The 20,998-nt window shown below is 51.6% G+C and overlaps 1 protein-coding gene across 2 annotated transcripts in view; it reads left to right on the top strand.

The window, feature by feature from the left end:
• The first annotated feature begins 215 nt into the window (after positions 1-215).
• Positions 216-20,998, top strand: part of LOC147664106 (uncharacterized) — a 403,410-nt gene continuing 382,627 nt past the window's right edge. Inside the window, exons 1-3 of one of the 2 annotated variants that reach the window (XR_015305186.1) lie at positions 216-265; positions 2,101-2,218; positions 4,400-4,519. The gene's annotated coding sequence lies outside the window, so the exon portion shown is untranslated. Of the gene's footprint in view, positions 266-2,100; positions 2,219-4,399; positions 4,520-20,998 lie in introns of those variants that run through there. The other variant, XM_086949983.1, reaches the window with a different exon arrangement.

A 20,998-nucleotide genomic window follows, 5' to 3' on the forward strand; every position in this document is an offset into this window, starting at 1 on the left:
TCTGTTCACCCAATGTGAGTGGTGATATCCGCTCTGCTGATCTGCCTGAAGTTATGATGCAGCTGACAGTAGCGTGTCTGCTAAAAGCGATGGCGTGACTGGTGGAACTATAAAGCCAAATAAGAGAAAGTTATCTTCCGACACCACAGTCTTCGTGACTGAGACCAGTAACACTGAAGACTCTGAGACTCACAGCAGTATTTTCTCCTTTCAGAGCGTTATCGCTGCAGATGGAGTGAAGCCAAGAAGTGAGCACATTAATAAGGTACCAACAAAGTTTAATATTGTTCATTTGTATTAACTGTTTCTCTTTTGCAGTATTTGGAAATGCATTTTCTAGTTTTGTTGCTTTTTGGTTAGTTTTTTATTGTAGGCTGTTATCTTCAGTTTAACTGGAAAGACGTTGTAGCGTGTGACCTTAATGCTGTAGTTTGCATTTCATTACCATCATTTGCTTATCCTTGAGAATCTCCAGGGTGTAGGAGGTTTGCTGTTCAAGATTTCTTTCTTCAGCTTCTGGGCAGTTGTCGCTCTGTGGCGATCTGTGGCCCTGTTTCTCTGCTCTTCTTGTAGCAGCTCCTATCAGAGCTTCATCCTCCCACCAATGATAATAAGATGCCAGGCATCACCCAGCACACAACACAGCCTATGATGGGCTACGTCTATCTGCTCGGTGTAGTTACAGCGCGGATAAAGTTCTCCGGACCCATCAGGCTATGAATATAACCTAAGAACTTAAGATGAAATGAAGAGCTTACCTCCTTCCTGAGTGGCTCCAGACTGCTGTGTGCAGACCCGATAGCTGGCAGCACCCTGGAGTATGTATGTTTAAATCCGATTATGTTGGAAGTAACCTGCATACAGTGGCAGCACCCTGCCATAGAGTAGGATTTCTCATAGTGTTTTATTTCCTGGCACATTAATGGAGATAGTCTTTTAACAGGCAGAAGAACAACACTGACCATACATTTTCCTGGGTTTGTCTTTAAAATGACGTACACATTAGGAATGGCATTTTGTTCTGCTGGAATAATAACACAAGTTATCTTGCACTCTATGTTGTTGCACGGATTGTTGGCTGCAATGCATTCCATGTTTCATTCAAACATGCTTTTTACAGGGCACATACATGATTTGTTGGTGTCGAGGAATAATGCTCCTGTGTACTGTGGCAGAGTCGGAAATATTGAAAAACTTCATGATTTCTCTTTCAGCACTTCTTAGTAAAACCTTTCAATTTTTGACTCAATCATTTGGCAGAAACATAACTTAGTACCATTAACATAGTTGTGATGGGGAATATTCATGTGGGGTTAGGACTGGCTCGACCAGAGTGCTTGCTGACTTGGAGGAGTATGGAGGTGGCCACCTTGCCTGGTCCGGTGTGGAACCAAGCCAGCGATGCTTTGCTGCAGTCTCATTTGCCCTGATAGCTGGTCAACAGTTTGAGGAGGAGGAGGCAAAGAGCTGGCTAAGTGTGCCATGAGGCTGGCATTTCAGTACATCCCTGAGAAGTGAGCTTTGAGTCGATGTAGTGTTCCTCTTATATCACGTGCAATTCACCCTCTCCAAAGCCTCAAGAATTCCTGGGTGTGAAGGGCGGCTGATTCTGATTGGGTGCTTGATAGTTTTCCAGAAACTCATGTTCTCGATTGTTCACGTTTGTCAGTAGTTAATGAAACACGCCCAGGCGTTTTATCTCTTCAGTTGAAACAAGCTGCGATATAAGTTTGTCGTTTCAAAAAAATATGAATGGCCGACGAGCCTCTGTAGGTCAAAGAATGGAAGGGCTGGGGAACTGTCAGTCATCTCACTGCTAAGCAGAGCAGTGTCATGCTTCATCCTCACTCAGGCCTCTGATTTTGACCAACATTGCGTAGAACACTGGGACTTTAGAGACCATCCTTTTAATGAGAAAAACAAAACTACAAGTCCCATAAGCAATAGTGGTGGAAGGTGTGACGCATGACCTGGGACAACATCCGATTCAGCATATCCAGTTCCATTTTTTAAGTATTTGACACAATACTGAATTTATAATCTTTGTTTTTTATGGTCATGAGTCACCAGAATACTAAAAATGTGTCTTTTATTTTCAAGGTCAATTAAGTAATGGTCACCAGCTTGGAAGCTCCGTTAATTCTTCAGTATTTGTCATTGATCTCCATGTGTGGCTGATTTTGGTCTGCCCCTGCATCATTCCTGATAACTCGCACAGGTAAGGAGCTTGTAGCAGCAACATGATAACCCTATTTTTGTCTGTAAGAAGTGCTCTCTGAGGCAGGCATCGGATCATTTTTGTGAAACAAGCAAGCGCCAATATTTGCTATGTACATTTGTTATGGTGCAGTGAGCTAAAAACGGTGATGGATCAAGCCCTGATCTTTGGACTGGGTAAGAGTGGTCTGCTTAATTCAGACACTCTGTTCATCACCACCCCCTTTTCTGAATCATTTTGTCCACCATAAGCGTGGAAGGGTATACTCAGATGTGAGTCCCTTGCTCATTGCACCATCAGGATTCAAGCAAGCCGGGCCGACGACGGCTGAAATGCCAGAAACTGGTCCCCGGAAGCTTGTTTCCTTCCCAGTATAAGAATTGGCTTGGTAGTTTGGTTTGCCCTGTTCCCATCATGCACTGGGACAGGAACAGACTAATTTGCATGTAGCCAGGTTCTGAGCTGGGATGGTGCAGTGAGCTAAAAAACGGTGATGGATCAAGCCCTGATCTTTGGACTGGGTAAGAGTGGTCTGCTTAATTCAGACACTCTGTTCATCACCACCCCCTTTTCTGAATCATTTTGTCCACCATAAGCGTGGAAGGGTATACTCAGATGTGAGTCCCTTGCTCATTGCACCATCAGGATTCAAGCAAGCCGGGCAGACGACGGCTGAAATGCCAGAAACCGGTCCCCGGAAGCTTGTTTCCTTCCCAGTATAAGAATTGGCTTGGTAGTTTGGTTTGCCCTGTTCCCATCATGCACTGGGACAGGAACAGACTAATTTGCATGTAGCCAGGTTCTGAGCTGGGATGGTGCAGTGAGCTAAAAAACGGTGATGGATCAAGCCCTGATCTTTGGACTGGGTAAGAGTGGTCTGCTTAATTCAGACTAAGCATGGGCGAATTTTGCGAATCTCGCGTTCGCGAATTTTGCGGATTTGCGAACTCGCAATCCGCAAAATCCGCGAATTCTCGCGAATTTGCAGATTTTTGTTTTTTTTGTGTTTGCGCGGGTTTCTGCCAGTTCGCGAGGGTTTTTTACAATGTCGCAAATTGCGAACTTACCTGTCGGGTCGCAAGTTTCGCGAACTTGTTGTTTCTACGTGTCCAGCCTGTTTGGGACACTCTTCTTCATCACTGCCACTCTCTGCCACCACTGCCACTCTCTGACTACTCATGCCACCCTCTGGCCCACCCATGCCACCCTCTGTTTCATCACATCACCCTCTGGTTGTCCAGTCAGTGTACATTATTGTGGCAACGCAAGCACACCTTCCCTGCCTCAAGTGACCTGAATTAATTTGGGGCTGATTAATGTGTCACAGAATATTTTTTTAGCTGGCACCTGCTTCCTTAGTGCTTCCTGATTAGTGATCTTTTGCACTTGCTAAGTGCTTTCATTGTTGCAAAATTAGTTACAACACCTGCCCTGCCCCAACTGACAATAATGAATTAGGGGCTGATTAATGGATTTGAACTTCCAGCCTGGCTCCTGCTTGTCTCCCTTAGCTGTAATTCAGGACCTTTGTGGCATATGTGTAACTATTCTGAGGTTCAGAGCAGGGTCACATAATAGTTTCAACTGGCAACTGAACTCTGGAGGGGCCCCTCAGGAAGCACTACAGGAAATGGCTACTAATGATGAGCCTGAACTTTTGAACCTGGTAAGTAGTTACTTTCAGTTTTGCTAAGATCGTATTTCTGCAATTTTGCACTTATTCGCGGGGCGCGAACTCACGCGAACAGTGCGAACAGTGCGAGCAAAATCCGCTGCTCGCGGATTTGCGGATTTTGCGGGAGATTCGCAAATCTCGCGGATTGCGAATTTTCCGAAAATCCGCAAAATCCGCGAGCGAAACGGATTTTCCGCCCATGCTTAATTCAGACACTCTGTTCATCACCACCCCCTTTTCTGAATCATCCTCACTCAGGCCTCTGATTTTGACCTACATCGCTTATAACACTGGGACTTTAGAGCCCATTCTTTTAATGAGAAAACCAAAACTACAAGTCCCCAAAGCAATAGTGGTGGAAGGTGTCACACATGACCTGGGACAACATCCGATTCAGCACATCCAGTTAAATTTTTGCAGTATTTGACACAATATTGAATTTATAACCTTTGTTTTGAATGGTCATGAGTCACCAGAATACTAAGAACGTGTCTTTTATTTTCAAGGTCAATTAAGTAATGGTCACCAGATTGGAAGCTCTGTTAATTCTTCAGTATTTGTCGTTGATCTCCACATGTGGCTAGTTTGGGTCTGCTCCTGCATCGTTCCCGATAACTGGTACAGGTAAGGAGCTTGGAGCAGCAACATGATAACCCCATACTCGTATGAAAGAAGTGCGCTCTGAGGCAGGTATCCGATCATTTTTGTGAAACAAGGAAGGGCCAATATCTGCTATGCATATTTGTTAAAATAAAACAGTCAAATCACAGTATACTGTTCCGGAGGTTCAGTCCCAGAGTCATTATCCGTAACTGAAAGCAGACACCCTAGGAAGCATGTGCTTTTAAGTCAAGTTGCGTTCACTCACCTGAAGGTGACATACTTCATCATTGGGCTATACTCCTCACCAGGCCAGCGCTCCAATGCCTGGCGGGCACCACAAGAGGGCACTTTGTCGCAGATGTTTTATTAAGTACGCCGGATGAGCATAGTAGGACAGAGGATGTTGTATCATTAGATGTGAGATTGGTGAAGTCTGAATATAAGATCAACTATCGACCAGTTGCCACAATATAGTTAATGTGATCTTCCTGGTCCATGTTGAGATTAAAAACAGTGGCAGAGAAATTGAGGAACTAATGGCCCCTATCACTGTGTGAAAGTGTCGATCACCTATGGACCTGCTGGTAAGCTGGGGTCTATACTTCAGGTCAACGTTTTTCATGCCTTGTGTAGTCATGGAGCAATCTGTTGGCATTTCATCAGGACCAAATATGGGAAAATGGGTAAATGTGACCTAATCTTCTCCACAGCGTGAGGAGCTCTGTAACTCAAAGCCCTGCACTATGCATAGGTGATAAGGTGCCTATTACCATCTTACTACCACAGTTGAGCGCTGTCTAACAGAGTGCACTAGATTCGGTAACCCTCCTAAAATTCAGGATATATTGACTTATCCAATAACGAGGACGCCGCATCAGAGGGTAACTGGTTTGAAAAGCACATGCTTCCTAGAGTGCCTGCGTTCAGTTAGAGATAATGTCTGTGGGACTGAACCTCCGGAACAGTATACTGTGAGTTGATTTATATGAAGAATGTGTATACTGGACTGTTATTTTCCTCAGCATCTCTTGTGCTATGTAAAATAATACACAACACACCTGGAGGCCAACAAATCTATCATACATTTAATGCAAAAATAGCAAAAGGCCAAGCAAACTAACAAGTGACAATTGTCTTTGCAATGGACGAGAGCATCCACGGGGGGCCTGGCTAAGCACGCAATGGCGACGGACGCTCTTGGGTAGAGCTCCGCTACCGGCTCCCCTTCCTTGAGCCAATTATCCGGCAATTTTCACCGTGGCCGCCCGAAACTTCGAGCGGACCCCCCCGGAACCCGCCACGGCACACCAGGCAACTTTTCACTCCCGGGCACCGACGGGGCCGACCCCGACCTCGCCTACAGCCCTCGGGCGGGACCGGGCGCCCCCTGGCCGGCGGAGCATCCAGGAGAGACCGCGGCCTGGGCCTAGAAGACAGGCCCGACGGACCACCCGCACCGGGCTGCCCGGGCCTCACGAACTGCCCACTGCCTTGCCGGGTGGGCCCACCGGTGGTCCGGAGGACGCCCCAAACGGCTGCGGGACACCAAGGACGGGCCCGGACGACGAGGAGAGCAGGCGTCCCTCGCCTGCATCACGGCCCCCACGCACTCGCCGCCCCGGACTGAGGTGAGGCACGGCGAGGCAGAGATCGACCCGGGGGGGACGCGGGAGACAGCGGACGCCCAACGGCAGACAGCCCTCCCCCGAGGAACCACACAGCAACCGGCGCCGCCCGGGGAGCCCACTATGCCACAACAGACACTGTGAGGCCGGCAGGAGGTAGCAGCCCCCAAGCCCGACGCTAAGGGCCTGGAACCCTGACCGGGGAGTTGCGCAGCTACCGGGGATAGAACGGCCATCCCCCCCCCTGCACTGAAGAAGTACAGAGAGGCGCACCTGCGGGCCCCCCCCCCATAGAGGTGAAGGCTGCCTGAGAGACAGTGGGGCACGCGCAAAGAGAGGACCTGGCCCAGACTGGCCTGCCCAGACCACACGGGCACACGCACCACACACGCCTCCTCGGCCACTGCAACGCCCGGACCGGTGAGGCGCAGCCATGGGGCGATAGGGCGAGGTACCCCCCGGCAGACCCCCTCCCCCCCCGGGGGCAACAACGACGGCCTCGACTGAGGGGATCGCTGGCATCCGCTGAGTTCCCCACCCAGGAGTGCAGCGCATTCGGGGACACTATCACCGGGACACCACGGGCGACGACCCTGCCGGACAGACGCCACCCGCACATGTCCGGGGGAGTGCGGACCCGCACCGGGACTGGTGGGGCCCCGCCGAAGGGGAAGACAGGCAAATCGCTACACAAAATGGCCGCCGAACAACTGGCCTCGAGGCTTGACAGCGTGCTAGCAGCGGTGGAACGAATGGAACAGTCCCTTCAGCAAACTAGAACCTCCCTGGAGTCCAAAATAGATGGAGTCGCTGTGGACCTGACCCTCCTGCGCGACGACCACAGGAAATTATCCGACCGGACCAAGACCCTGGAAGGCGCAGTAAAGAAGATCGAGCCCAAGGTCACCCAGACGGACAGGCAGGTGCAGGACCTCCTGAACAGAGTGGAGTTCCTGGAAGATAGGGCAGAGGACGCGGAAGGGAGGGCGAGACGCAATAACATCAGACTGGTGGGGGTTCCTGAAAAGTGGGAGGGGAACCGCCTGGCCCAACATGTGGAAGAATGGCTACGGACACTGTTGCCCGAGGGCTCGCTGTCACCCCACTTCGTTGTGGAGCGCGCACACCGGGGGCCGACGAGGCCCTATACCACCGGCGCCAGCCCGAGGCCACTGCTCTTCAGAATACTGAACTATAGAGACAGGGACACGGTGCTGCGGGAGACAAGGCGACTGGGCGAGATACGCATAGACAATGCGTCGATCATGTTCTTCCCTGACTATACCATCCTGGTACGACGCCAGAGGCACGACTTCATGGAAGTGAAGCAGAGGCTACGCACCGCGGGCCTCAAATACTCCCTGCTATTCCCTGCCAAGCTGAGAGTGGTGGCGGGAGACAACACCTACTTCTTCAGCACACCTGTGGAGGCCAGTGAGTGGCTGGACGGGGGCACGGACACGGCACCCAAGCACTCTCGAGGGGGCGAGCCGAGGACCAGGCCGCGAGGACCGCGACGCCGCCGCAGACACAGAACCCAGCAGTCCCAACACGCGGAGGAGGGGGCACGCCACTCCCCCCCCACTGGACCAGATGCTCCAAGAACAACGCGACGCACTACGGAAGGTTTCTCAAATGAGCAACTCACCCTCCCAAGAGACAGCCCCGGAGGACGGCCAACAGCCGGTACAGAGCGACGACAAAGAGGCCATATATGGGATCACGAACTCACAGATCTCGGTGGAACTGCCTATCGTCACGCCACAAACCTCTGACATGATCCACTGATTCTATAGGCGATATTTGCATTGGTCCTGCCATAACGAGGGGGGGCTGGCAGTGGTCGACTGGACGATGGTGCGCGACCGGCGACCGCCACTGCTGGGGGCTTCTCCCTCCCCCCCCCTGCCAGCTGATTGAACAGTGGACACCTGGAACAGTGAGTAATGCCCTTGTGGCACTGGTGGTCAGCGGGGTGGGCAATGACGGGGTTGTCTTTCAACATACACCCAAACCTAGCCGTCTATATGTGCGAGCCAGGGCATGAGGGGGCTCCTCCTGGTGGGGGCGCGCAGCCCACACCACATGGCACTCTGCCCCTCACCTGCAGACACTCACGCAAGCGAGGCCACACGTAAGACGAGTAACTTGGAGCACAGGACCATAGTTGGTGGCCACTAGCACCCTGTATCAAGTGGCTCAGGGAAGTGACCTGCTTCCCCTAACTGACTGTATACCCTTTTTGCCGAGATTGTGCTTAGCACACACTGCCCCTTAGACAAGGAAGAATGTTCCTCTCACTTGAGAGAATGGACGGTGGCCTGTTCCGCCACTGCCCTTTTGGTATTTTAGTGGGGATAGCCCGCTGTTAGTTGTTGTTATTCATTGTTTTTCCCTGCCCTAATGTCTTCCCGAACATTGCTGAGTGTACTACGGGGGGTGGAGACGGGAGAGCTTGGAGGACCACTGCAAGAGCTCTTGGTGGAGCTGCTGTTGTTAGGAATGTCGGGGGGATTGTGTATTGCCGAAATGTCTGCGATAAAGCTATGTACCTGGAACATTAGAGGTATGCACACACCCGCGCGCAGGTATCAAATATACTGCTACTTGAAAAGGCAAAATGTGCAGGTCGCACTACTGCAGGAAACACATCTGTGTGTGGCGGAGGTGACATCGCTGAGGCGAAGATGGAGGGGGCAACTGTATGCCACTGATTACTCCTCATATGCCCGCGGGGCACTGTTGTGGGTAAAGCCGGGTACTCCCTTCGTAATGTCAGAAGTTCATACAGACACGGAGGGGAGGTATGTCCTGGTAAAGGGTCGCATGGACGGGCAACCAGTGGTCCTGGCGTCCATTTACGCTCCAAACACGGACCAGGGCACCTTCCTAGCGTGCATATCAGAGAAATTGGCGCCCTGGCACAGCGTCCCATGGATACTGGGAGGTGACTATAACACGGTACTAGACCCAGTGATGGACCGTTCGGTCCCGCCAAGGCCAGAGGCAACATCCCAGGGGGCCACGAGGGCACTCACACAGTGGGCGGCACAGTGGGACCTGAAAGATGCATGGCGCGCGCACAATCCCGACGCTAGGGTGTACTCTTATTTCTCAGGGGCACACACATTGCACGTCCGCCTTGACAGGTACATGGTATCAACGGAAATGTTGCCACACATCACTGACTCCCAATACTTGGGCCGGACACACTCGGACCACAACCCCCACACCCTACACATGGCTTGGGAACGCCCGCACCCACCAATCCCCACATGGCGACTGCAACCTGCTCTACTGCTAGACGCCCTCTTTAGGGACTCCCTGCAGGCCTGCGTAGCACAATACTTCGCTGACAACTCAGACACAGCGTCCTCCCCGAGAATAGAATGGGACGCATTCAAGGTGGTGGTAAGGGGGCACTGCATGAGCACTCAGGGAAGCATACAGAGGAAGTTGGAGGCGGACTTGCGCAGGGTGGAAGCGGACTTACTCTGCAGGGAACAGGAGGCGGTGGGTGGCACAGGAGACCGGCTGCAGGCGGCCCGAGCGGAGCATGAAACATTATTGGAACGGCTGCGGCACGTTAACTTCGCGGCCCACTCGGCGCGGGTGCACCAGTACAGTGACAAGCCCGGTAGGCTATTGGCCTGGTTAGTCAGGCAGGAGAACCGTACGGAGCCAGTATCCGCCATTCGCACGGCTGAGGGAGAGCTAGTGTACACCCAAAGCAAGATACACCAAGCGTTTGTGGGACACTACCAGGCCCTATACAAATCACAACTGAGGGTCTCCGCGGCCTACATAGCAGACTACCTGGTAGACATCCCGTTGCCCTCCCTCACAGGCTCGCAGCAGGACGCTCTAGGAGCACCATTCTCCCCGGAAGAAATGCGCGAAGCCATTTTCGCACAGTCCAACGGCAAGTCCCCTGGTCCAGATGGACTACCCGCCGAATTCTTTAAGGCCTGTTCGGACACGCTGGTCCCGGAGATGCTCAAATTGTACCATACTGCTATGGAGGAATCAGCGCTCCCAGACTCGCTCAATGAGGCGAACCTAGTCTCACTACTGAAGCCGGGCAGGGATGGTACACACATGGGATCCTATAGCCTGTTAGCCATGCTGAATACCGACTATAAAGTCTTCACCTCCCTCCTGGCCCGCCGCCTGGCCCTAGAGGTCCCAACCCTGGTGCATGAGGATCAAAACGGCTTCATGCCGGCGCGGAGCACCTCTCGTAACCTGCGCCGCCTCTTCCGGATTCAGGAAGCGGCCTTGACACATTGGCCTAGATCGGGGTGTCTGGTCTTAGACTTGGAGAAGGCCTTCGATTCTGTAGAATGGCCGTACCTGGGGGCAGTGTTAGACAGATTCGAGGTGGGCGATGCCTTCGCTGACATGGTCGGACTACTCTACCAGAGACCCAGTGTCCGAGTGAGGACGGGCGGACTGCTGTCAGAGAGGGTCAGGGTACGCAGAGGCACCAGACAAGGCTGCCCTCTGTCGCCCCTCCTCTTCTCTTTAGCCATTGAACCCCTGGCGGCTCTACTGCGAGTCAGAGGAGCGGAATGGGGGATCCCGCTGGCCGATGGAACGCACGCAGTCTCACTCTATGCAGACGACCTGCTGCTTTATGTGCGGGACCTCACCGCGGTACCAGCCGAGCTGTCGGACATCTTCCAGACCTTCGCGGAGGTCTCGGGACTCAGGGTCAACTGGGCCAAGTCTGGAATATACTCGTTCGGCCGGGACCAGAAGGAGTGCGAAGTGCACCTTGGAGGGGCCCGGCTCGCTTGGTACCCAACCACGTTTAAATACCTTGGGCTACACATCTACAGAGACCCACAGGACATACTGGAGGGCAACCTGGTGCGTGCCATTTCCTCCTTGAGAGCCCAGGTGTCCTTCTGGAAAACTCTGCCACTGAACGTGCCCAGCCGGATAGCTCTTTCCAAAATGATAGCGCTCCCCAGGCTACTCTATTACTTCGCGAATATCCCTACGTATGTCCCCACACGGATATTCCGTGACCTGGAATCAATGCTTCGCGGCTTGATCTGGAACGCGGGTCGCCCACGGGTGGCGCTGGCTAAGCTGTACTCCCCGACTGCGGAGGGAGGATTGGCTGTCTCCAACATGGAGCTGTATTACCTAGCTGCACAGCTCCAATGGGTAACGTACTGGCTCAGCGGTACGCATCTAGACGATACGGCCTCCGCAGACCACCAATGGACCCACCCCCAGGTTTGTGCCCTGTTTCACCCGTTGACCAAGGGACCCCGTCCTCTACCCTTGCATATGGCCGTGGCCCGCAAATGCTTTATCCGTAGCCTGAAACTGACACACAATGTCAGACCATATGCTCCTGCCCTCCCCCTGTTAGGCACCCCCAGGAGGAACGGGATGGTGACGTCGCGCAACCTGGAGCACTGGACCACAGCCGGAGTAGAGACCATGGGCGACCTATATGCTGACGGGCCCTGCTCCCGTTTGCGGAACTATCGGCAAGCACAGGACTGCCGGCTGGGCAATTCCTACTCCACGCGTCGGTACTGCGGGCATACACTGATCCCTGGGGAGACATCCAGGACGAGCCACCGATGCACCACCTGATCCAATATCTACATGTAATGGGCAGAGGCTCACACATCACGCATTGGTTAGGGCAGGCGCTTCTCATCCACACGCAACAGCCCACGCAGCAGATCAGGGCTAAATGGGCAGCACACCGAGGGAGGGATTGGACAGATAAGGAGTGGAACCTGATCCTAGCCGGCCCTGTGAACGTCCCCCGCAACTCCCGCTTCCGTATCATCCAGCTGTACATATTGCACCAGGCGTACCTAACACCGGATAGAATTAATAGATACTTCGCGATAGACACTGCCGTTTGTCCCAGATGTGACCTGCTGGGTGCAGACATCCTGCACATGCTTTGGCACTGCTCAACCCTGGCCACGTATTGGGGGGAGGTGATATCACTCCTGATTCACAGCACGGGCCCGGGACTGCCTGACACGTGGGAGGCGTGCATTCTCTGGTTATATAAAAGAACTAAACTAAACAAAACGCAGGCACGGTTCTGGGATCTGGGCCTCATCACGGCCATACGGCTGCTCACTAGGCATTGGAAGCGGCGGGAACCACTCACCCCGGCACATTGGTTCACATCCTTCACAAACTGGGCCAGGGCAGAAGGCACGGCACTTCACCGGGAAGAAATAGCAGGTCTGAGGCAGTTCCCGATCGCGCAACTCTTGGATGGCATCCTGGGGTCCCTGCAGGGGGAGGGCGCTGTCAGAGGGCTCACATAGAGTAAGCGCCACCGGGAGCAGGCCACAGAGGCTACAGCTCCGTTGACGGAACCACCACACACCGTGCCACCCACCCCCCCAACCCAGACATAGATAACCCAGCGCGCAGACCTCAGACACGGCCGGCTGCCCACACAGGCGCTCACCAGCAGTCATCGCCCAGCGACACGCCCCCAGCACAGAGTCGTTAACACCGCCCCCGCAAGTACACTCCCCCCCCCCCTTCCCCATATCTGTTCACACGTTTGTAGTATCGGACCCCCTGCTCACCGGCGGTGGCCTCTCCATCCCCCACGACACGGTGGACGGACGCCGCCAAAGGCGCCCCAGGCAGCGAACACAGGCGCAGACGTCGCCTGATACACCAACAGCTAGGCTAATCCACCTGACTGCTACACGCGCCACTAACCAGGCCGGCAGCTGCCGAAGCACCACGGCCCTCAGGAGCTGTCCCACTTTAAGTCCGAGACCACTCGCGCATGCACAACACTGGCCCCCTAATGTACTGGAGCATCGTCAACATACGCCACACTGACCAGAGGGGTCCCCTACCAGCACTGTGCAAACAGGACAGCCTTGACGCGGCGCAGCCGCGAAAGGAACATTGGGATATGCTGATACGAACTGTACTGTTTAGTTTGCTGAATTCATGGTTTAGTTCTAGAAAAACTGAAAAACAAGACGTCAGTTATGGAACTATTCTTTTACTGATTAAAGGTAATGTGACCATACTGCCTGTGCTCTAACATGCCAGAGACACGAGGAGCGCAACAACACGCCCTCCTGTGCAGACCAGCACACTCACGATTTACCGTTCTTTTGCAGCCGGCCCGCAGGGTTGTAGGCTTTGCTATATGTACTGCACTTTTGAACATTAATAAACGTCTTAAAAAAAAAAAAAAAAATGGACGAGAGCATCCACCCTAAAGCAAGTTGGAGTTTATAATGCTAATGCTACACAATGTATTTTTATACACTTTTCTCCTAATACAAGTCAATGAAACATGAACACGTGATAGAAACAGTTACTAAAACAACACTAATGAGTAGGAGGCAGGATCTTCTCTCGAGAGGAATGTGAGGAGTCCGTGAGGTGCAGATAAAAAATACACAGACAAGCTGCAGAATTCCCAAGGTGCTACTAATGACTCAAGTTGGCAGTGGTGGCCACTAGGAAGAAGGAATTGAGAAAGCATAACTGGACATACTGGTTTCTTTAACACCGATAATTGTTTACACATCATTTAACCCCTTCCCTGCTCATGACGAGCTCAGCTCGTCATGCAGTACACTGGTCGTGTGCTTATGACCAGCTGAGCTCGTCATGAACAATGGAAATCTGAAGAGTTCAGCACCAAGTGGGAATTGCTTTAGTTAATACCGATAATTGGTTACACATGAATGCTACAACGTACATTAATATATTACATCACCAAATTACAATATTCTTATATTAATTTTATGTGTCTGTTCGTCTTAATATGCCTGCAAAGTTACATGATTCTATTAGGGCCCAGAACCATTTTATTTAGTGATGTCCATCTGCACACTTTATTTTATTTTATTTATTTATAGCATTTGTAAAGCGCTTCTGTAACCCTACGGGCATCCTGGTGCTGTGAACATATTGCTGAGTAAATACTGTGCATCAGAGGAGGGGAGGATAGTATTAAAGTTCTGGTGAGAGTAAGCTTTGGGGAAGAGCCATGTTTTCACCTTTTTTCGGAAGGCCATCAATTCGTCTGTTTTCCTGATGTCGATAGGCAATTTATTCCACAGATGGGCTGCGGCTATGCTGAAGGCTCTGCCAGCATAAGTGGCTTTCTTGATCCTGGGTATGCTTATGAGATTGGAGGATGAGGATCGGAGGGACCGTGTGGGTATATACCATTTGAATTTCTTTTGAAGTGGTCGGGCCCATTCCGTGTACTGCCCTAAAGACAATGCAGAGGGATTTAAAGCAGATCCTTTGATGTACAGGTAACCAGTGAAGGTCGGCCAGAGCGAGGGTGGTAGAGGATCTTCGCTCTCGGGAGAGGGATTTAAAGCAGATCCTTTGATGTACAGGTAGCCAGTGAAGGTCGGCCAGAGCGAGGGTGGTAGAGGATCTTCGCTCTCAGGAGAGTGCCAGCTTCGCTGCTGCCGCCTGGATGCTTTGCAGTCTGGAGATCAAATAGGCCGGGGATTCCAGAAGCAGAGCATTACAGTAGTCCAGGCGGCTAAGAATGGTGCTCCTAACTATGGTGGTTCTGACCTGCGCTGGTAAGAGGGGTAGCAGCTTTCGCAGTCCTCTCATTAAAGCAAAGCAGCTACTCACCTGCTTATTTACATTGGTCTCTAGACTCAGACAGTCGTTAAAGCTGACTCCGAGATTCTTCACTGATTTCACTGGGGTTAATGACTCCCCTGAGTCCAAGGGCCAGAAATCTGTAGGTAGACTTCTGGTGATTCTGCCAACTGCGCAGTGCATTATTTCCGTTTTATCACTATTGAATTGTAGTGAATTCTGGTTTAGCCAGAGTGTCATTTCTGCCATGCAGGTATGGAAAGTCTCGAGTGAGTTGGCCTGGGCACCATCAAGGGAAATCATCAGCTGCGTGTCGTCCGCATAGTTGATCACGCTAATACCGTGGGCCTTGATAATGCCCAACAGGGGTTGCATATATATATTAAAAAGTATCGGACTGATTGCGGACCCTTGTGGGACTCCATGTGGGACTTTAACAAATTCCGACTGATATGGGGGGACGACTACTGCCTGCCATCTGTCTTTTAGGTAGGAGTGAAACCAATCGAGCGCCACTCCGCCGATTCCAATGTTCTTTAATCTTGCCAGCAGGATGTCGTGGCTCACCGTATTGAATGCGGCGGACAGGTCCAGCAGAATTAGGATTGCTGATTCCCCCCTGTCCGCCCTCATACGCAGGTTATCCAGAACTGTCAGCAGAGCTGACTCGGTTCCGTGAGCAGGTCTGAAACCGAATTGCTCCTCTTCCAGGATGTTGTTGGTCTCTAGGAAGAGGGCAAAGGATCTGCTGACCCACCGCTCTATGATCTTTACAGGGTATGGCAGGAGCGATATAGGACGGTAGTTTTTTTTGCAGTTCGGGTCTAGATTAGGTTTCTTTAGTAGGGGGGTAACAACCGCCAGTTTCCAATCTTTTGGTACTGTGCCAGAGATGAGGGATTGATTGCAAAGCTGTTGCAATACTGGGAAAAGGTCATCCCTGAACTCCTTTACTATTATGTGAGGCAAAGGGTCCAGAGGGGATCCTGAGGTTGTATTAAGAGCAGTTTTTGTGAAGTCTTGTTCTGTAAGGACTATAACATTTTCTAAGGTAGCCTTTGGGTTAGGTCGACCTACATTGCCTTCGCTCTTCTCCCTATTCTCGGGGTTACTATTATCCTGCTTAGAGGGGATGGAAACACCCTTCATTCCCTCAATGATTTTAGTAATTTTTTCCTGAAAGAAGGTGACTGTTCGCACAATCCGGATTGGATAACTCTCTGATTATCCTGAAAGTGTCGCGGGACTTATTAGAGCTGAGGAGTATTAAGTCGGCGAAATAGTTTGCTTTGGCTGCAATGATATCTTTTTTATACCGTACAATAGTTTGTCTCCATATCAGTTTCTCCGGCTCCGAGTAATTTTTTCTCCACATCCTTTCAGCATTTTTACAGGCTCTTTTCAGTGCCTTCAGGTTATCCGTGTACCAGGGCGCGGAGAGTCTTCCTCTTTTCCTGATTACTTTCAGGGGTACAGTATTGTCGAGCTTTTTAGTTACTTCTTCACACAGAGTGAGATAGTTTCCTGCATCTTGTAGTCAATTGAATATTGACACACAGAAGTGTTATTTTCAGAAACAAGGCGTCCTTACAATATATGCAGGGATTGATCGGAGGGGGTGACTTAGACCAAAGGACTACTAGTAATTCCACAGAGGTCTATGCAGCGGTCTTTGGCGTAAAGGTAGAAAACTGTTTTCTAAATTGTACTGACTTCGAATACTACAAAAGGACCAGGTTCAAGACAGTTAGTGCTGCTATCAAAATCGGGGCTGCCTTTTTGAAAAACTGTGGCCTGGGCAGATACAATTTATTTATTTATTTATTTATTTCAAAGGTTTTATATAGCGCTACTGGACCCAAGAGTATCAGAGCGCTTTACAAGGATGGTGAACATAATGAGATCAAATTAACAATTAAGCGGGAAAAAAAAGAAAAAAAAAGTTACAGTATGATAATGCAATCAACAGGGCTAAGGGGGCAAATAAACAGAGAGATAAAATTAAGTGGAAAGTGAATATTAAAAGTTAGGAGAGAGAGGGGGTGAAGAGAGGGGGAGTGGGAGAATGAAGGGATTGAGAGGGGGTGGGAAGAGGAGTGGAAAGGGTAGAGAAAGGAGTGGACGTTTTCAGAGTCAGAAACATTAGATACCCCAGTATTTGTTGAGAAGAAGTACTTTGAGTTCCTTTTTGAAGAGAGGGTAAGAGGGGTTGCAGCTAATATCCTTAGGGAGAGAGTTCCAGATTGTTGGAGCGTTACCAGAGAACGCACAGGATTGGGTCTTTTGACATTTGAGTCTGGGTGGGATCAAGACAAGGGAGTTTGTGCTCCTCAGGGACCTGGCGCAACCAGCTTTGTGTAGTTTCGTTGTAAGGTATGAAAGGGTGTTTTGGTGAAGAGCTTTGTGAGTGATGCAGGCAATCTTGTAGGTGGATCTTCCTTCTATTGGGAGCCAGTTGAGATTTTTGAGGACGGGGGAGATGTGATCACATTTTTTACAATCAGAGATGAGTCTCGCAGCTAGATTGAGGACAGATTTAATCGGTGCAAGATGGATTTTAGGAGTGCCAGCCAAAGTGGCGTTGCCCTAGTCAATCCTGGAAAGGACAAGCGATTGGACAACAAGTTTGAAATCGTCTGCTGGAATAAATGGTTTAAGTTTCTTGAGGTGGAGAAGGGTGAAAAGCGCACTTTTGGATGCAATTTTAATGTGGGGGGATGAGATTTAGATTCTGATCAATACTGATGCCCAGGGATTTGACAGAATTAGAGGTGGAGAGTGGGCAGTTAAGAGCTTTGATGTCCTTTATCCAGAGTTGAATGGGAAGGGAGTTGTTTTTGGGGGAGAAAAGTATGATTTCAGTTTTATTTGGGTTCAGTTTGAGATGGTTCAGATGGAACCAGGTTTGAATTCTGGTCAAGGTCTTATTGAGATGGAGAATATCTTTGTGGGAATTGATCTTGTAATATAATTGGGTCTCATCTGCATAGAGGTGGTAATTGATATTAGCTTGTTTGAGGATGAGGGTGAGTGGTTCCATGAACAGATTGAATAGGGTTGGGGAGAGGATAAATCCTTGAGGGACGCCGAGTGAGACAGGTTAAGGTTTAGAGAGAAAATGGCTGAGCCTGATTTGCTGTGATCTGTTTTAAAGGAATGAGGAGAACCATTTGAATACGTTGCCATCTAACCCGAACCGGTCTTTGAGAGTGTTGAGAAGGGTGGGGTGGTGGACGGTGTCAAATGCAGCTGATAGGTCGAGGAGAATTAGTAATGAGGATTCTCCTTTGTCTGAGGAGCGATGAATGTCGTCAGTGATATTTAGCATAGCAGTTTGTGTACTGCATCCCTTTCTAAAGCCGGATTGAAAAACATCAAGGAGGTTGAAGGAGGCGATATGTTTCTCTAATTGCAAAAGGACACATTTTTCGAGGGCTTTAGAGAGGAATAGAAGGTTAGAGATAGAGCGAAGGTTGTTAAGGTCATTGGGGTCAGCAGTGGTGTTTTTGAGAATGGGTGAGATTTGACCAAGTTGAAGGGAGGTTGGGACACAGCCAGTGGAAAGAGAGGAGTTGATGATTTTGGTCCATTTTTTTTTTTTTTAAATATATTTTTATTGCAGGAATCAGTAAATCAGTACAGTAGCGACCAGCATTGTATCATAAGCAACATTAACAGAATAAAGCCCTCTGGCCCCCCTCCGTAAAGCCTGTACACAGCCAACCAGCCCACAACCCTGGGGTCGGGCGGCGAAATGCAACGGGGGTCAGTAGGATGCTGGAGCTGGTCCGGATAATACACTGTCCGTCATCTGCTTTTCCAAACAAGCCTAAAACCCCCAAAATAAACCCCCCCCCCCCAAAATGTCTACTAACTGAGAACCCCCCCCCCCCCCCCTCCCCACCACCACCAGCGCCAGGGAGCTATCAACATAGGATCTGCTATTTGACCCACGGGGAAGGCAATAGGACTGTCAGTGCTGACGTTCATCGGGACTCGGGGCGAGTCGCTTCTTCACTTTCAGAGTCGCTGGGGGCACAATAATCCCTGAGGGCCTGCACCAGCATTTCCCACTCCAACGCGGCCTCCTGCGCCTTCTCATTACCCTGCCTCCAAGCCAGTTGATATCTCAGCGCGCTCTCTCCCGCCGCCCACTTCAAAAGCTCACTGTGCCATCTGCTGCCTGCCGGACCAGCTCGTGCCTTCCAGTTCCTGGTCACCTCTCGCTTAGCAAGGAGGAGCCCCAGGTCGATAAATTTACTGGAAATTTTATTCCTGGGGGTATGGGGGAACCAGTGCAAGAGCCCCACCGCCGCATCTAATGATAAGAGTCTCCCTGTCACCTCCTCCAGAGTCGTCGCTACCTCCTGCCAGTAGGACGTCAGTCCTGGACAGGCCCATAACATGTGTAGGAGGTCCGCCTCCTGAGCCGGGCATCTAGGGCATTCCGCCGAAGCCGTGGCAAAATAACGCCTGATTTTCACCGGGGTCAGGTACGCTCTATGGAGAACATAATAGTGGACCAGTTGGAAACGGGCGCTACGTGTGCCCTTCCGGGCTCGTCTCACCAACTGGGCCCAGGTCGTCTCCGGGATCTCCCTACCAATGTCCTCCTCCCAGCGGGTCCTCAAAGTGGTGAGAGGAGCCAATCCCTCGGTAATCAACCTGCCGTAGAGGCAAGTGACCGCCTTCACCGTGCCCGCCGACATCATTACGTACTGGCACACCTGAGACAAGTGGGGTTCCTCCTGCCCGTTCTTCCAGTGTGCCTGGATCGCTCGCACAATGGCGGAGTGCAGCAGAAAGTCACCCCGGGAGATCCCGAAGCGGTCAATGAGATCCTGAAAGGACAAGAGCGCTCCGTCCTCGTACAGACCACCGACGAGCTGTAAACCGGAATCCTCCCAGGCCGCCAAACGTGACCAATCTCCTCCGTGGGGGAGGGCCGTCAGCATCCCCAACGGTATTTCAGGCGCATACGGTGTTCTCAGTTGGCCTCGGGCGTGGACCCGATTCCAACACAGTCGGACAGTCCGCTCCTCCATCGACAAGTCCCGCAGGACCAAACGTTGTCGCAGCGCTATAAAGGAGAGAACATGCCTGGCCATACCCGTCCCTCTACCGTCTTCCGGGCCCCGGAATTCCCTGGCGATCTCCTGGGTGAAGGTCTGGAGCTGCGCTGCCAGATAGTACTTCTCGAAGTCCGGCACAGCGAGCCCCCCCTCGTCTTTCGGCCTCATCAAGGTATTGAGGGCCACCCGCCGCCGGCGCGTTCCCCAGAGGAATCCGACCACCATAGAGCGTAAGCGACGAAACGTGGCCGGTGGGACCCAGATCGGCAAAGTTCGGAAGTAATACAATAACCGGGGAAGCGCCACCATTTTGAGCAGGGCGATACGTCCCGCCACTGAGAGCGGCAGCGTGGCCCAAAAGTCCATGCAACCTCGGAGTGCTCGAATGCAGCGGGCAATGTTCCCATCTAGGAGGTCGGGTTGGTCGTGGTAAACGAATACCCCAAGGTACTTAAAGCAGTCGGGCTCCCATCTAATCTCCCTACTTAGCGCAGGGGTGGGGGTACCCCTGCGTACCGGAAAAAGACAGGTCTTAGACCAATTCACTCGGAGGCCCGAGACCTCTCCGAACTCCGTGAGCGCCAATTCCGCTCCCCGTAAAGCGTCGACCGGGTCCTCTAGGAAGAGCAACAGGTCGTCCGCATATAGCGAGACATAATGCGGGCCCGTAGACGTCCATAAGCCCGTATAGTGGGCTCCCGAGCGAAGGTGCATCGCCAGTGGCTCCACCGCTAGCGCAAAAAGAAGCGGGGACAAGGAGCACCCTTGCCGCGTGCCTCGTTCCACCGGATACCGCGATGAAATCAATGGGCCCGCTCGGACCCTGGCCGAAGCAGAAGCATAAAGAACCGCGGTCCATCTGACAAATCCCTCCCCGAGGCCGAATCTCCGTAACACCGTGCAGAGGTAGTCCCACTCTAGGCTATCAAAAGCCTTCTCCAGGTCCACCGACAAGACTACCGGGGACGGGGCATCCACAAATGGTTCCCCTAGCAAGCGGAACAACCTACGAATATTCATAGTCGTGTTCCGCCGTGGGATGAAACCGGCCTGGTCCTCATGCACCAGGGAACTCATATGTCCCAGCAGCCTCGAGGCCAAGATGCTGCTCAATATTTTGTAGTCCACCGTCAACATAGATAGGGGACGGTAGGACCCCGGGTCGGATGAGTCTCGGCCCGGTTTGAGGAGAGGAACCACC

Source organism: Lissotriton vulgaris, unplaced genomic scaffold, assembly GCF_964263255.1.
Source record: "Lissotriton vulgaris unplaced genomic scaffold, aLisVul1.2 SCAFFOLD_1785, whole genome shotgun sequence".
Classification (NCBI taxonomy): Eukaryota; Metazoa; Chordata; class Amphibia; order Caudata; family Salamandridae; genus Lissotriton; species Lissotriton vulgaris.